Source organism: Amphibalanus amphitrite, unplaced genomic scaffold (assembly GCF_019059575.1).
Source record: "Amphibalanus amphitrite isolate SeventyFive unplaced genomic scaffold, NRLGWU_Aamphi_draft 001247F_arrow, whole genome shotgun sequence".
Lineage (NCBI taxonomy): Eukaryota > Metazoa > Arthropoda > Thecostraca > Balanomorpha > Balanidae > Amphibalanus > Amphibalanus amphitrite.
This window is the reverse complement of record NW_024882740.1, coordinates 94,286-107,155: the sequence shown is the minus strand read 5'-3', so window position 1 is coordinate 107,155 and position 12,870 is coordinate 94,286. Positions and strand designations below refer to the sequence as shown.

The 12,870-nt window shown below is 50.9% G+C and overlaps 1 protein-coding gene across 3 annotated transcripts in view; it reads right to left on the bottom strand.

Annotated features, from left to right (window-relative positions):
• The window catches only part of LOC122371468 (zinc finger protein-like 1 homolog), a 32,439-nt gene extending 29,145 nt beyond the window's left edge, over nt 1–3,294 (bottom strand). The window contains exon 1 of one of the 3 annotated variants that reach the window (XM_043347812.1): nt 3,269–3,294. The gene's annotated coding sequence lies outside the window, so the exon portion shown is untranslated. Of the gene's footprint in view, nt 1–2,850; nt 2,926–2,995; nt 3,154–3,268 lie in introns of those variants that run through there. The other 2 variants (XM_043347813.1, XM_043347810.1) reach the window with 2 other exon arrangements.
• Between the last annotated feature and the right edge of the window lie 9,576 nt (nt 3,295–12,870).

Here is a 12,870-nt window from a genome sequence, read left to right as displayed (position 1 = left end):
TTGCAGGACGAAAACCATGCTGGTGAGGACTAAGCAGATTGAAGCTCGCTAGGTGAAACATGATCTTGTCCCTGACAACTGATTCCATGATCTTGCAAACGACTGAAGTTAAGCTGACTGGTCGGTAGTTCTTTGCATTTTCCCGGTCGCCTTTCTTGAAAATGGGAACTACTGTAGCGTGACGCCATGTTTTCGGAACGATCGACGTTTCCATGGACTTGTTGAACACCACAGCAAGAGGATGGGCAACCAATGGCGCCAACTCTTTCAAAACTCTGGGATGAACCCCATCTGGACCTGGTGCTGCTGACACATTGAGACTCTCGAGCTTGGACGTGACCTCAGCGGGGCTCACCGACATGTCACTGAGGATCTCATCAATTTGAGGGAGTCTCTCGATGCTCTGGGCTGGCGAGGCAATTGGTTCACTTGTGTAGATACTGCTGAAATGCTTGTTCAATATCTCAGCTTTCTCATGTGGTTCATATCTTGGTATACCTTGTTCATCTATGATAAGGTCGATTCCAGACTTGGTTTTGAGGCGAGAGTTGGCGTACTTCCAAAAAGCTTTTGGGTTGTCCTTCAATTGAGATACTATGGATACTTCAAGTTGGGTTCTCAGCTTCCTCGTCATTTTTCTAAGGGCGTTCCGTGCAGCAGCATATCTAGCAAAGTCCTCTGGGCGTCTAGACTCCATGTATATGGCCCACAGATTTCGTTTCTTTTTACGCAGTCTCAAGGCTTCTTTGTTCATATACAAGTTTTTTGCTTTAGCAATCTTAGTCTTCGGCACAAACTGTTCAATGAGGCCCGCTATACTGTCTTGAAACAATGTATAGGCATTCTCCACATCAAGCCCTATCATTGAACCCCAGTTGACTTTGCTTGCCTCAAGCCTTAGCTTGTTAAAGTCAGCCTTGTAAAGGGCAGGCTTCAGCTCTCTATGAACAGATTGTATTGTGTAGCAGTTCACTGTAAATCGCAAAACCAGATGATCACTCATGTTTAAGCCAGGCAGATACTCGAGGTTTTTGATCATCCCTTCTTCATTAGTGATGACAAGATCCAAAACACTTGGTGTAGTACCTTCACGGTATCGTGTAGGGTGCAATATGTGCTGGTGAAGGAATACATCATTCATGGTCTCCAGGAACTGGTGAGTGGGATGCTCTGGAGGCATTTGGCTTGCCATAATGTTCCAGTCAATGTGTGGGTAATTAAAGTCACCAGCCAGAAGAAAGTGAGAAGAAGATCCACACACTTCTCTGAGCAGACTACAAACCTGAAGTGTACTTTCAAGAACATTTATGCTGGGGCTCCTATACAAACATCCTAGGAGCAAAGTATCACTACCCAGCAGCGGTATTGAAAGCCAGAGTACTTCTACCAAGCTTCGGGGTGAGAAAGAGATGGTTCGGCATTTTAAATGGTCTTTAGCATAAACGCATAACCCTCTCAACCCCAAAGATCCAAGACTTGGTTTCTCTGGATCAAAATTCATAAATACTTTGTAGCCTGGTATCATGAAAACCGATACAGAGAGAGGGACAACTTGAGCTTTTGGGATAACCTCAGTTATCAATATCAAGTCTGGTTCTGACCCAGCAATCTCCAGCAGTAGACAGTCCCTCTTGTTCACCAGTTGATCTGCATTTGTGTACAGTATCTTTAGTCCATTCCTTCTACCATGACCTTGTTTGAGTCATTGCTGTCTTTGTTGAGCCCCACGCCCAGCCTGCATGGTTCTGGGCACTTCAGATTGGGGTGTGCTTCCTCGTCTGGTTGTGTCAGCTCTTGACTCAGCCGACTGAGGCTTCGGATTCTCTTGTCTCGCAGAGTTGGAGAGCTTAACAATAGCACCACGCCTTATGACAAGACCTTGCTCACCAGATGCTTTTCTGTTTGCCAGTTCTTGTCTCAGCTTCCTGTTGATCTCCCTCTCAGCAGGGGTCAAGTCAGGATTTATGTATAGGTTCCTCCAAGCTGAATTGTCTCTAAGCTGGGCTGACATGCGGAGGAGCTCTTGCCTTGTTTCCAGGTCTTCCATCGTGACCACCAGCAGTCTTGGTCGGTCACTCTGGAGTTTTCCGACCCTATGACACCTCACAGCCTTGATGTTCAGTCTGAGATTTTCTCGGATGATGCTGGTGAACTTCATCAAGTCCAGCTTCTCCCTTGTTTCTCCCTCAGCTGGCTCGCTTTCTGGCAGGTTAAAGACAACAACATTGAGTTTCCGCCTCTCTTTGTCAAACACAGCATTGACAGCACTGCAGATTTCCTTTGACTCCTCTAGCTGATGTTTTGCCCCTTTTACACCATTTACCTTGCTGGACACATCTTTGATCAGGTCAGCACAAGAACCCCTGACAACCTCGGCAAAGGATGCCTTTGTCTCTAATTCTCTATTAAAAGATCGCTGAATCAGCTGTTTCTGTTCTGCAGCCACCTCTTCCTGATGGCGAAGGGCTCGAGTTACCAGCTTGATGTGTTCAGAGATCCCAGAAGCCAGTGACTCTACTCTGCGATTTACGTTCTGCACCTTGTCCTCAAATGACTCAAGGGTATCACCTACTGTTGAAGCCATAGACTCTACTTGTTCATTTACTTTCTTCAGTACCACGTTTTCAATTGATTCTAAGGTGTCTCTAACTTTTCGGTCATCATTTGCTCGGGAAGAGAAGATTTGTATGTGACAGGATGCGCAGAACCAGTGCAGCATAGCGAATTTACCTGCAGCGCTCACCGCACCCTTTGGAATCGCTTGGCATGCACTGTGGAACCAAGCCGAACATTTATCACATGCGATGGCGCTTTCTCCATCCTTAACTGGTTCCCCACAACGTGGCTTACCTGGTCCTCCCTTGCATACGATCAGTTCCGGCTCATCGGAACTCGGAGTGCGCGACCTTCCACCAAAAACAGTAAAGACACTGTCATCAAGCCTTTTAACTGCTGAACCATATTTCCCATCTTTTTTTGCAGCAATCTCACTTACTTTCAGATGATCTTGACCTTCCCTGCAGTCGGCTTCTGCCACGCCACCAAAACCTCCCGCTGCGCTTTTGTCACTCTTTCCTTTTCCCGCGTCGCTTGTGTTGTCTGCGCTTGTAATGGCGGGTTCACTTGTGACCGTGATGCTCGGCGGAGAGGTAGAGGGCGTGACGATCGCCGTAACGTTTTCCGTAACATTTAGTGACGTATCATTTTTCTGCCGTGCACGTCTGGGAAGCGTTGGAGATCGCGATAGGGTAGGCATGGATAAACCTACTTTGATGCTTTGGGTAAACCAAAAAAAGGACCGGGCAATGCTGTAGGGGAGGAATCCTCAGAGCTCCCAAATGCACGTCCGTCCAGCTCGAAAGCGCGAGGTGAAGTCAAGTTGGCGTCGGATTCGGATTCGTATTCAGCGTCGAGTACCGAATCACTTGAAAACGTCATATCTGGTCAATTCGGGGACGGGGAGCACGAATATGACATTAATTTTGCCCTAGCAGGTATCCCTCATCCCTTAATCGTCCCTTAAATGACGGGGCGCGCCAAAAGTGCCTCAGGGGTTCTTCCGATCGCGAAAATAATGGTCCCAGGCAATTCCCCGGGTCGATATCTAGCCGCACCACCACTAACTTCACACGTGCCTCACATCCCTCATCCCTTAATCGTCCCTTAAACGACGGGGCGCGCCAAAAGTGTCTCAGGGGTTCTTCTGATCGCGAAAATAATGGTCCCAGGCGATTCCCCGGGTCGATATCTAGCCGCACCACCACTAACTTCACACGTGCCTCATATCCCTTATCCCTTAATCGTCCCTTAAATGACGGGGCGCGCCAAAAGTGCCTCAGGGGTTCTTCCGATCGCGAAAATAATGGTCCCAGGCAATTCCCCGGGTCGATATCTAGCCGCACCACCACTAACTTCACACGTGCCTCACATCCCTCATCCCTTAATCGTCCCTTAAACGACGGGGCGCGCCAAAAGTGTCTCAGGGGTTCTTCTGATCGCGAAAAGAATGGTCCCAGGCGATTCCCCGGGTCGATATCTAGCCGCACCACCACTAACTTCACACGTGCCTCATATCCCTTATCCCTTAATCGTCCCTTAAATGACGGGGCGCGCCAAAAGTGCCTCAGGGGTTCTTCCGATCGCGAAAAGAATGGTCCCAGGCGATTCCCCGGGTCGATATCTAGCCGCACCACCACTAACTTCACACGTGCCTCACATCCCTCATCCCTTAATCGTCCCTTAAACGACGGGGCGCGCCAAAAGTGCCTCAGGGGTTCTTCCGATCGCGAAAAGAATGGTCCCAGGCGATTCCCCGGGTCGATATCTAGCCGCACCACCACTTACTTCACACGTGCCTCATATCCCTTATCCCTTAATCGTCCCTTAAATGACGGGGCGCGCCAAAAGTGCCTCAGGGGCTCTTCCGATCGCGAAAATAATGGTCCCAGGCGATTCCCCGGGTCGATATCTTGCCGCACCACCACTAACTTCACACGTGCCTCATATCCCTTATCCCTTAATCGTCCCTTAAATGACGGGGCGCGCCAAAAGTGCCTCAGGGGTTCTTCCGATCGCGAAAATAATGGTCCCAGGCAATTCCCCGGGTCGATATCTAGCCGCACCACCACTAACTTCACACGTGCCTCACATCCCTTATCCCTTAATCGTCCCTTAAATGACGGGGCGCGCCAAAAGTGCCTCAAGGGTTCTTCCGATCGCGAAAATAATGGTCCCAGGCGATTCCCCGGGTCGATATCTAGCCGCACCACCACTAACTTCACACGTGCCTCATATCCCTTATCCCTTAATCGTCCCTTAAATGACGGGGCGCGCCAAAAGTGCCTCAGGGGTTCTTCCGATCGCGAAAATAATGGTCCCAGGCAATTCCCCGGGTCGATATCTAGCCGCACCACCACTAACTTCACACGTGCCTCACATCCCTCATCCCTTAATCGTCCCTTAAATGACGGGGCGCGCCAAAAGTGCCTCAGGGGTTCTTCCGATCGCGAAAATAATGGTCCCAGGCAATTCCCCGGGTCGATATCTAGCCGCACCACCACTAACTTCACACGTGCCTCACATCCCTCATCCCTTAATCGTCCCTTAAACGACGGGGCGCGCCAAAAGTGTCTCAGGGGTTCTTCTGATCGCGAAAATAATGGTCCCAGGCGATTCCCCGGGTCGATATCTAGCCGCACCACCACTAACTTCACACGTGCCTCATATCCCTTATCCCTTAATCGTCCCTTAAATGACGGGGCGCGCCAAAAGTGCCTCAGGGGTTCTTCCGATCGCGAAAATAATGGTCCCAGGCAATTCCCCGGGTCGATATCTAGCCGCACCACCACTAACTTCACACGTGCCTCACATCCCTCATCCCTTAATCGTCCCTTAAACGACGGGGCGCGCCAAAAGTGTCTCAGGGGTTCTTCTGATCGCGAAAATAATGGTCCCAGGCGATTCCCCGGGTCGATATCTAGCCGCACCACCACTAACTTCACACGTCCCTCATATCCCTTATCCCTTAATCGTCCCTTAAATGACGGGGCGCGCCAAAAGTGCCTCAGGGGTTCTTCCGATCGCGAAAAGAATGGTCCCAGGCGATTCCCCGGGTCGATATCTAGCCGCACCACCACTAACTTCACACGTGCCTCACATCCCTCATCCCTTAATCGTCCCTTAAACGACGGGGCGCGCCAAAAGTGCCTCAGGGGTTCTTCTGATCGCGAAAATAATGGTCCCAGGCGATTCCCCGGGTCGATATCTAGCCGCACCACCACTAACTTCACACATGCCTCATATCCCTCATCCCTTAATCGTCCCTTAAATGACGGGGCGCGCCAAAAGTGCCTCAGGGGTTCTTCCGATCGCGAAAAGAATGGTCCCAGGCGATTCCCCGGGTCGATATCTAGCCGCACCACCACTAACTTCACACGTGCCTCATATCCCTTATCCCTTAATCGTCCCTTAAATGACGGGGCGCGCCAAAAGTGCCTCAGGGGTTCTTCCGATCGCGAAAAGAATGGTCCCAGGCGATTCCCCGGGTCGATATCTAGCCGCACCACCACTAACTTCACACGTGCCTCACATCCCTCATCCCTTAATCGTCCCTTAAACGACGGGGCGCGCCAAAAGTGCCTCAGGGGTTCTTCCGATCGCGAAAAGAATGGTCCCAGGCGATTCCCCGGGTCGATATCTAGCCGCACCACCACTAACTTCACACGTGCCTCATATCCCTTATCCCTTAATCGTCCCTTAAATGACGGGGCGCGCCAAAAGTGCCTCAGGGGCTCTTCCGATCGCGAAAATAATGGTCCCAGGCGATTCCCCGGGTCGATATCTTGCCGCACCACCACTAACTTCACACGTGCCTCATATCCCTTATCCCTTAATCGTCCCTTAAATGACGGGGCGCGCCAAAAGTGCCTCAGGGGTTCTTCCGATCGCGAAAATAATGGTCCCAGGCAATTCCCCGGGTCGATATCTAGCCGCACCACCACTAACTTCACACGTGCCTCACATCCCTTATCCCTTAATCGTCCCTTAAATGACGGGGCGCGCCAAAAGTGCCTCAAGGGTTCTTCCGATCGCGAAAATAATGGTCCCAGGCGATTCCCCGGGTCGATATCTAGCCGCACCACCACCAACTTCACACGTGCCTCATATCCCTTATCCCTTAATCGTCCCTTAAATGACGGGGCGCGCCAAAAGTGCCTCAGGGGTTCTTCCGATCGCGAAAATAATGGTCCCAGGCAATTCCCCGGGTCGATATCTAGCCGCACCACCACTAACTTCACACGTGCCTCACATCCCTCATCCCTTAATCGTCCCTGAAACGACGGGGCGCGTCAAAAGTGCCTCAGGGGTTCTTCTGATCGCGAAAATAATGGTCCCAGGCGATTCCCCGGGTCGATATCTAGCCGCACCACCACTAACTTCACACGTGCCTCACATCCCTCATCCCTTAATCGTCCCTTAAATGACGGGGCGCGCCAAAAGTGCCTCAGGGGTTCTTCCGATCGCGAAAATAATGGTCCCAGGCAATTCCCCGGGTCGATATCTAGCCGCACCACCACTAACTTCACACGTGCCTCACATCCCTCATCCCTTAATCGTCCCTTAAACGACGGGGCGCGCCAAAAGTGCCTCAGGGGTTCTTCTGATCGCGAAAATAATGGTCCCAGGCGATTCCCCGGGTCGATATCTAGCCGCACCACCACTAACTTCACACATGCCTCATATCCCTCATCCCTTAATCGTCCCTTAAATGACGGGGCGCGCCAAAAGTGCCTCAGGGGTTCTTCCGATCGCGAAAAGAATGGTCCCAGGCGATTCCCCGGGTCGATATCTAGCCGCACCACCACTAACTTCACACGTGCCTCATATCCCTTATCCCTTAATCGTCCCTTAAATGACGGGGCGCGCCAAAAGTGCCTCAGGGGTTCTTCCGATCGCGAAAAGAATGGTCCCAGGCGATTCCCCGGGTCGATATCTAGCCGCACCACCACTAACTTCACACGTGCCTCATATCCCTTATCCCTTAATCGTCCCTTAAATGACGGGGCGCGCCAAAAGTGCCTCAGGGGTTCTTCCGATCGCGAAAATAATGGTCCCAGGCGATTCCCCGGGTCGATATCTAGCCGCACCACCACTAACTTCACACGTGCCTCATATCCCTTATCCCTTAATCGTCCCTTAAATGACGGGGCGCGCCAAAAGTGCCTCAAGGGTTCTTCCGATCGCGAAAATAATGGTCCCAGGCGATTCCCCGGGTCGATATCTAGCCGCACCACCACTAACTTCACACGTGCCTCATATCCCTTATCCCTTAATCGTCCCTTAAATGACGGGGCGCGCCAAAAGTGCCTCAGGGGTTCTTCCGATCGCGAAAAGAATGGTCCCAGGCGATTCCCCGGGTCGATATCTAGCCGCACCACCACTAACTTCACACGTGCCTCATATCCCTTATCCCTTAATCGTCCCTTAAATGACGGGGCGCGCCAAAAGTTCCTCAAGGGTTCTTCCGATTGCGAAAATAATGGTCCCAGGCGATTCCCCGGGTCGATATCTAGCCGCACCACCACTAACTTCACACGTGCCTCATATCCCTTATCCCTTAATCGTCCCTTAAATGACGGGGCGCGCCAAAAGTGCCTCAGGGGTTCTTCCGATCGCGAAAATAATGGTCCCAGGCGATTCCCCGGGTCGATATCTAGCCGCACCACCACTAACTTCACACGTGCCTCATATCCCTTATCCCTTAATCGTCCCTTAAATGACGGGGCGCGCCAAAAGTGCCTCAGGGGTTCTTCCGATCGCGAAAAGAATGGTCCCAGGCGATTCCCCGGGTCGATATCTAGCCGCACCACCACTAACTTCACACGTGCCTCACATCCCTCATCCCTTAATCGTCCCTTAAACGACGGGGCGCGCCAAAAGTGCCTCAGGGGTTCTTCCGATCGCGAAAAGAATGGTCCCAGGCGATTCCCCGGGTCGATATCTAGCCGCACCACCACTAACTTCACACGTGCCTCACATCCCTCATCCCTTAATCGTCCCTTAAACGACGGGGCGCGCCAAAAGTGCCTCAGGGGTTCTTCTGATCGCGAAAATAATGGTCCCAGGCGATTCCCCGGGTCGATATCGCCCCTGAGGCACTTTTGGCGCGCCCCGTCGTTTAAGGGACGATTAAGGGATAAGGGATATGAGGCACGTGTGAAGTTAGTGGTGGTGCGGCTAGATATCGACCCGGGGAATCGCCTGGGACCATTATTTTCGTGATCGGAAGAGCCCCTGAGGCACTTTTGGCGCGCCCCGTCGTTTAAGGGACGATTAAGGGATAAGGGATATGAGGCACGTGTGAAGTTAGTGGTGGTGCGGCTAGATATCGACCCGGGGAATCGCCTGGGACCATTATTTTCGCGATCAGAAGAACCCCTGAGGCACTTTTTGCGCGCCCCGTCATTTAAGGGACGATTAACCCGCGCACCGACGGGGGGGGCGGATATCCGCCCCCCCCTGAGGTTTTTCGCGGATAGCGGGAAAACCGCGGCGCGTAGCACCGCGAAATTTGGTATGACTATTCCCTCATCAATTTTACACATGGTGTGCAAGTTTGAACCTCCTACCTTTTAAGGTCAGGTCACCAGGTCACTTTGAATGACCCAACCTCAAGTCACTTTTTTGCAACTTTGTCACCGTGCCAGAGCTACAGTAGATGTCGGAGGCCTTTGAAAGTCGCAGGATGTTATAAGGTCATTAGTAACTACAATTTGTATATCTCGGAATTTTGATATCGGTGACCTAAGGTCAGGTCAATTTCGCGACCTCCCCATTATAAGTCAATGGGGGAAAAATCAACTCCCTATTTTTACCACTAAAACGGGTCGGAATGGCCCCATATACCATACATGACTTCATATACGATCAACCTTCACTACCTTGAGGTCTGTTTTGCTGTTGAGCAGCTGTGAGGTCATGTGACGTCATCAAAGGTCACCAAAGGTTTTTGGCCAATAACTCCGTACAGGAACAAGATACAGCCGCGTGGATGGTCTCATTGTGTTCAGCTCGTCAAGACGCATCGAATGATATACATGATGACCTCGAGGTCACGTGACCTGAGGTCAACCTTTGACCTTGACCTTTCGAGGTCAACATATATATCATTCGATGCGGATTGACGAGAGGATCACGATGATGCCCTTAGTTTGCTCCTATCTTGACTAATTCGAAAGTTATTCGAGAAAAACTCTCTCCATATCTAGCGCCGCCATTTTGCATTTTTCGACCCCTGTGACGTCATCTTTAACCTGACCTGAAAATGACCTTAGTAAAAATTGTAGATCTTGACCGTGCGTATCCGATGCCGTTTACCGCTTGTCGCTATCTTGCTTCGTTCTCGAGATCTCAGGGGGGGGCGGTTATCCGCCCCCCCCCGTCGGAACTAAGTTGGCGCAGACCCCCGTCGGTGCGCGGGTTAAGGGATAAGGGATATGAGGCACGTGTGAAGTTAGTGGTGGTGCGGCTAGATATCGACCCGGGGAATCGCCTGGGACCATTATTTTCGCGATCGGAAGAACCCTTGAGGCACTTTTGGCGCGCCCCGTCATTTAAGGGACGATTAAGGGATAAGGGATATGAGGCACGTGTGAAGTTAGTGGTGGTGCGGCTAGATATCGACCCGGGGAATCGCCTGGGACCATTCTTTTCGCGATCGGAAGAACCCCTGAGGCACTTTTGGCGCGCCCCGTCATTTAAGGGACGATTAAGGGATAAGGGATATGAGGCACGCGTGAAGTTAGTGGTGGTGCGGCTAGATATCGACCCGGGGAATCGCCTGGGACCATTATTTTCGCGATCGGAAGAACCCCTGAGGCACTTTTGGCGCGCCCCGTCATTTAAGGGACGATTAAGGGATAAGGGATATGAGGCACGTGTGAAGTTAGTGGTGGTGCGGCTAGATATCGACCCGGGGAATCGCCTGGGACCATTATTTTCGTGATCGGAAGAGCCCCTGAGGCACTTTTGGCGCGCCCCGTCGTTTAAGGGACGATTAAGGGATAAGGGATATGAGGCACGTGTGAAGTTAGTGGTGGTGCGGCTAGATATCGACCCGGGGAATCGCCTGGGACCATTATTTTCGTGATCGGAAGAGCCCCTGAGGCACTTTTGGCGCGCCCCGTCGTTTAAGGGACGATTAAGGGATAAGGGATATGAGGCACGTGTGAAGTTAGTGGTGGTGCGGCTAGATATCGACCCGGGGAATCGCCTGGGACCATTATTTTCGCGATCAGAAGAACCCCTGAGGCACTTTTTGCGCGCCCCGTCATTTAAGGGACGATTAAGGGATGAGGGATATGAGGCACGTGTGAAGTTAGTGGTGGTGCGGCTAGATATCGACCCGGGGAATCGCCTGGGACCATTATTTTCGCGATCAGAAGAACCCCTGAGGCACTTTTGGCGCGCCCCGTCGTTTAAGGGACGATTAAGGGATGAGGGATGTGAGGCACGTGTGAAGTTAGTGGTGGTGCGGCTAGATATCGACCCGGGGAATTGCCTGGGACCATTATTTTCGCGATCGGAAGAACCCCTGAGGCACTTTTGGCGCGCCCCGTCGTTTAAGGGACGATTAAGGGATGAGGGATGTGAGGCACGTGTGAAGTTAGTGGTGGTGCGGCTAGATATCGACCCGGGGAATTGCCTGGGACCATTATTTTCGCGATCGGAAGAACCCCTGAGGCACTTTTGGCGCGCCCCGTCATTTAAGGGACGATTAAGGGATAAGGGATATGAGGCACGTGTGAAGTTATTGGTGGTGCGGCTAGATATCGACCCGGGGAATCGCCTGGGACCATTATTTTCGTGATCGGAAGAGCCCCTGAGGCACTTTTGGCGCGCCCCGTCGTTTAAGGGACGATTAAGGGATAAGGGATATGAGGCACGTGTGAAGTTAGTGGTGGTGCGGCTAGATATCGACCCGGGGAATCGCCTGGGACCATTATTTTCGCGATCAGAAGAACCCCTGAGGCACTTTTTGCGCGCCCCGTCATTTAAGGGACGATTAAGGGATGAGGGATATGAGGCACGTGTGAAGTTAGTGGTGGTGCGGCTAGATATCGACCCGGGGAATCGCCTGGGACCATTATTTTCGCGATCAGAAGAACCCCTGAGGCACTTTTGGCGCGCCCCGTCGTTTAAGGGACGATTAAGGGATGAGGGATGTGAGGCACGTGTGAAGTTAGTGGTGGTGCGGCTAGATATCGACCCGGGGAATTGCCTGGGACCATTATTTTCGCGATCGGAAGAACCCCTGAGGCACTTTTGGCGCGCCCCGTCATTTAAGGGACGATTAAGGGATAAGGGATATGAGGCACGTGTGAAGTTAGTGGTGGTGCGGCTAGATATCGACCCGGGGAATCGCCTGGGACCATTATTTTCGTGATCGGAAGAGCCCCTGAGGCACTTTTGGCGCGCCCCGTCGTTTAAGGGACGATTAAGGGATAAGGGATACCTGCTAGGGCAAAATTAATGTCATATTCGTGCTCCCCGTCCCCGAATTGACCAGATATGACGTTTTCAAGTGATTCGGTACTCGACGCTGAATACGAATCCGAATCCGACGCCAACTTCACGCACATTGGATTCTCGCAGACTATATTTGGTGTTTCCGTGGTGGCAGACTATCCCCTGGTAAAAGTTCCCAATTGCAGTAAAGTATGAAAAAATGATATCAGTAGATGTAAAAAAGTTTTTTCTTTTCAAAAATGTCAAAATTTAGCAATTTTATAACGTGTGCTGCCCATATTTTACGATAGTCTGCGGGGTCGTTCCGGGCCTGCTAAGGTCAGCTTCACTTGGATCGTTTAAGACACCTAGACATCATTCATTGCAAAACAAGGTATTGCTAGAATGGAAATTAATTGCTAAAAGTTATAGAATAGTTTTTGTTTCGTAAAATTGAGCAAAAAATGCGTATGGGGATAATAAGTGACAGCGTCTTTTGAGGTATCACCTTTTTGGTGCCGGCATAAGAGGGCTTGGACGAATTTATGGCAAATTCTTTGTGAATAATATTAAAATGAACAAAATAAACAGTTATTGTCTTTTTGATGCCTTTTTCCCATCTGAATTACACAAAAATTGATTTTTTGTTATTTTACTCGAACTCATGGCAGTAAGATATCTTAACTTGTAATAAATCGACCGAAGGCATTATTTTGTGCTGCATATTATTCATTAAATTTTGTATTAAAATAAATTGAACATCAAAATCGTTTTTGTCATTCGGCAATGAACTTAACCAGCAACAAATACATTTTTAAAAAATAAATATATTCTCAGACTAGGCAACGCTGTCTCGCGCGCTTT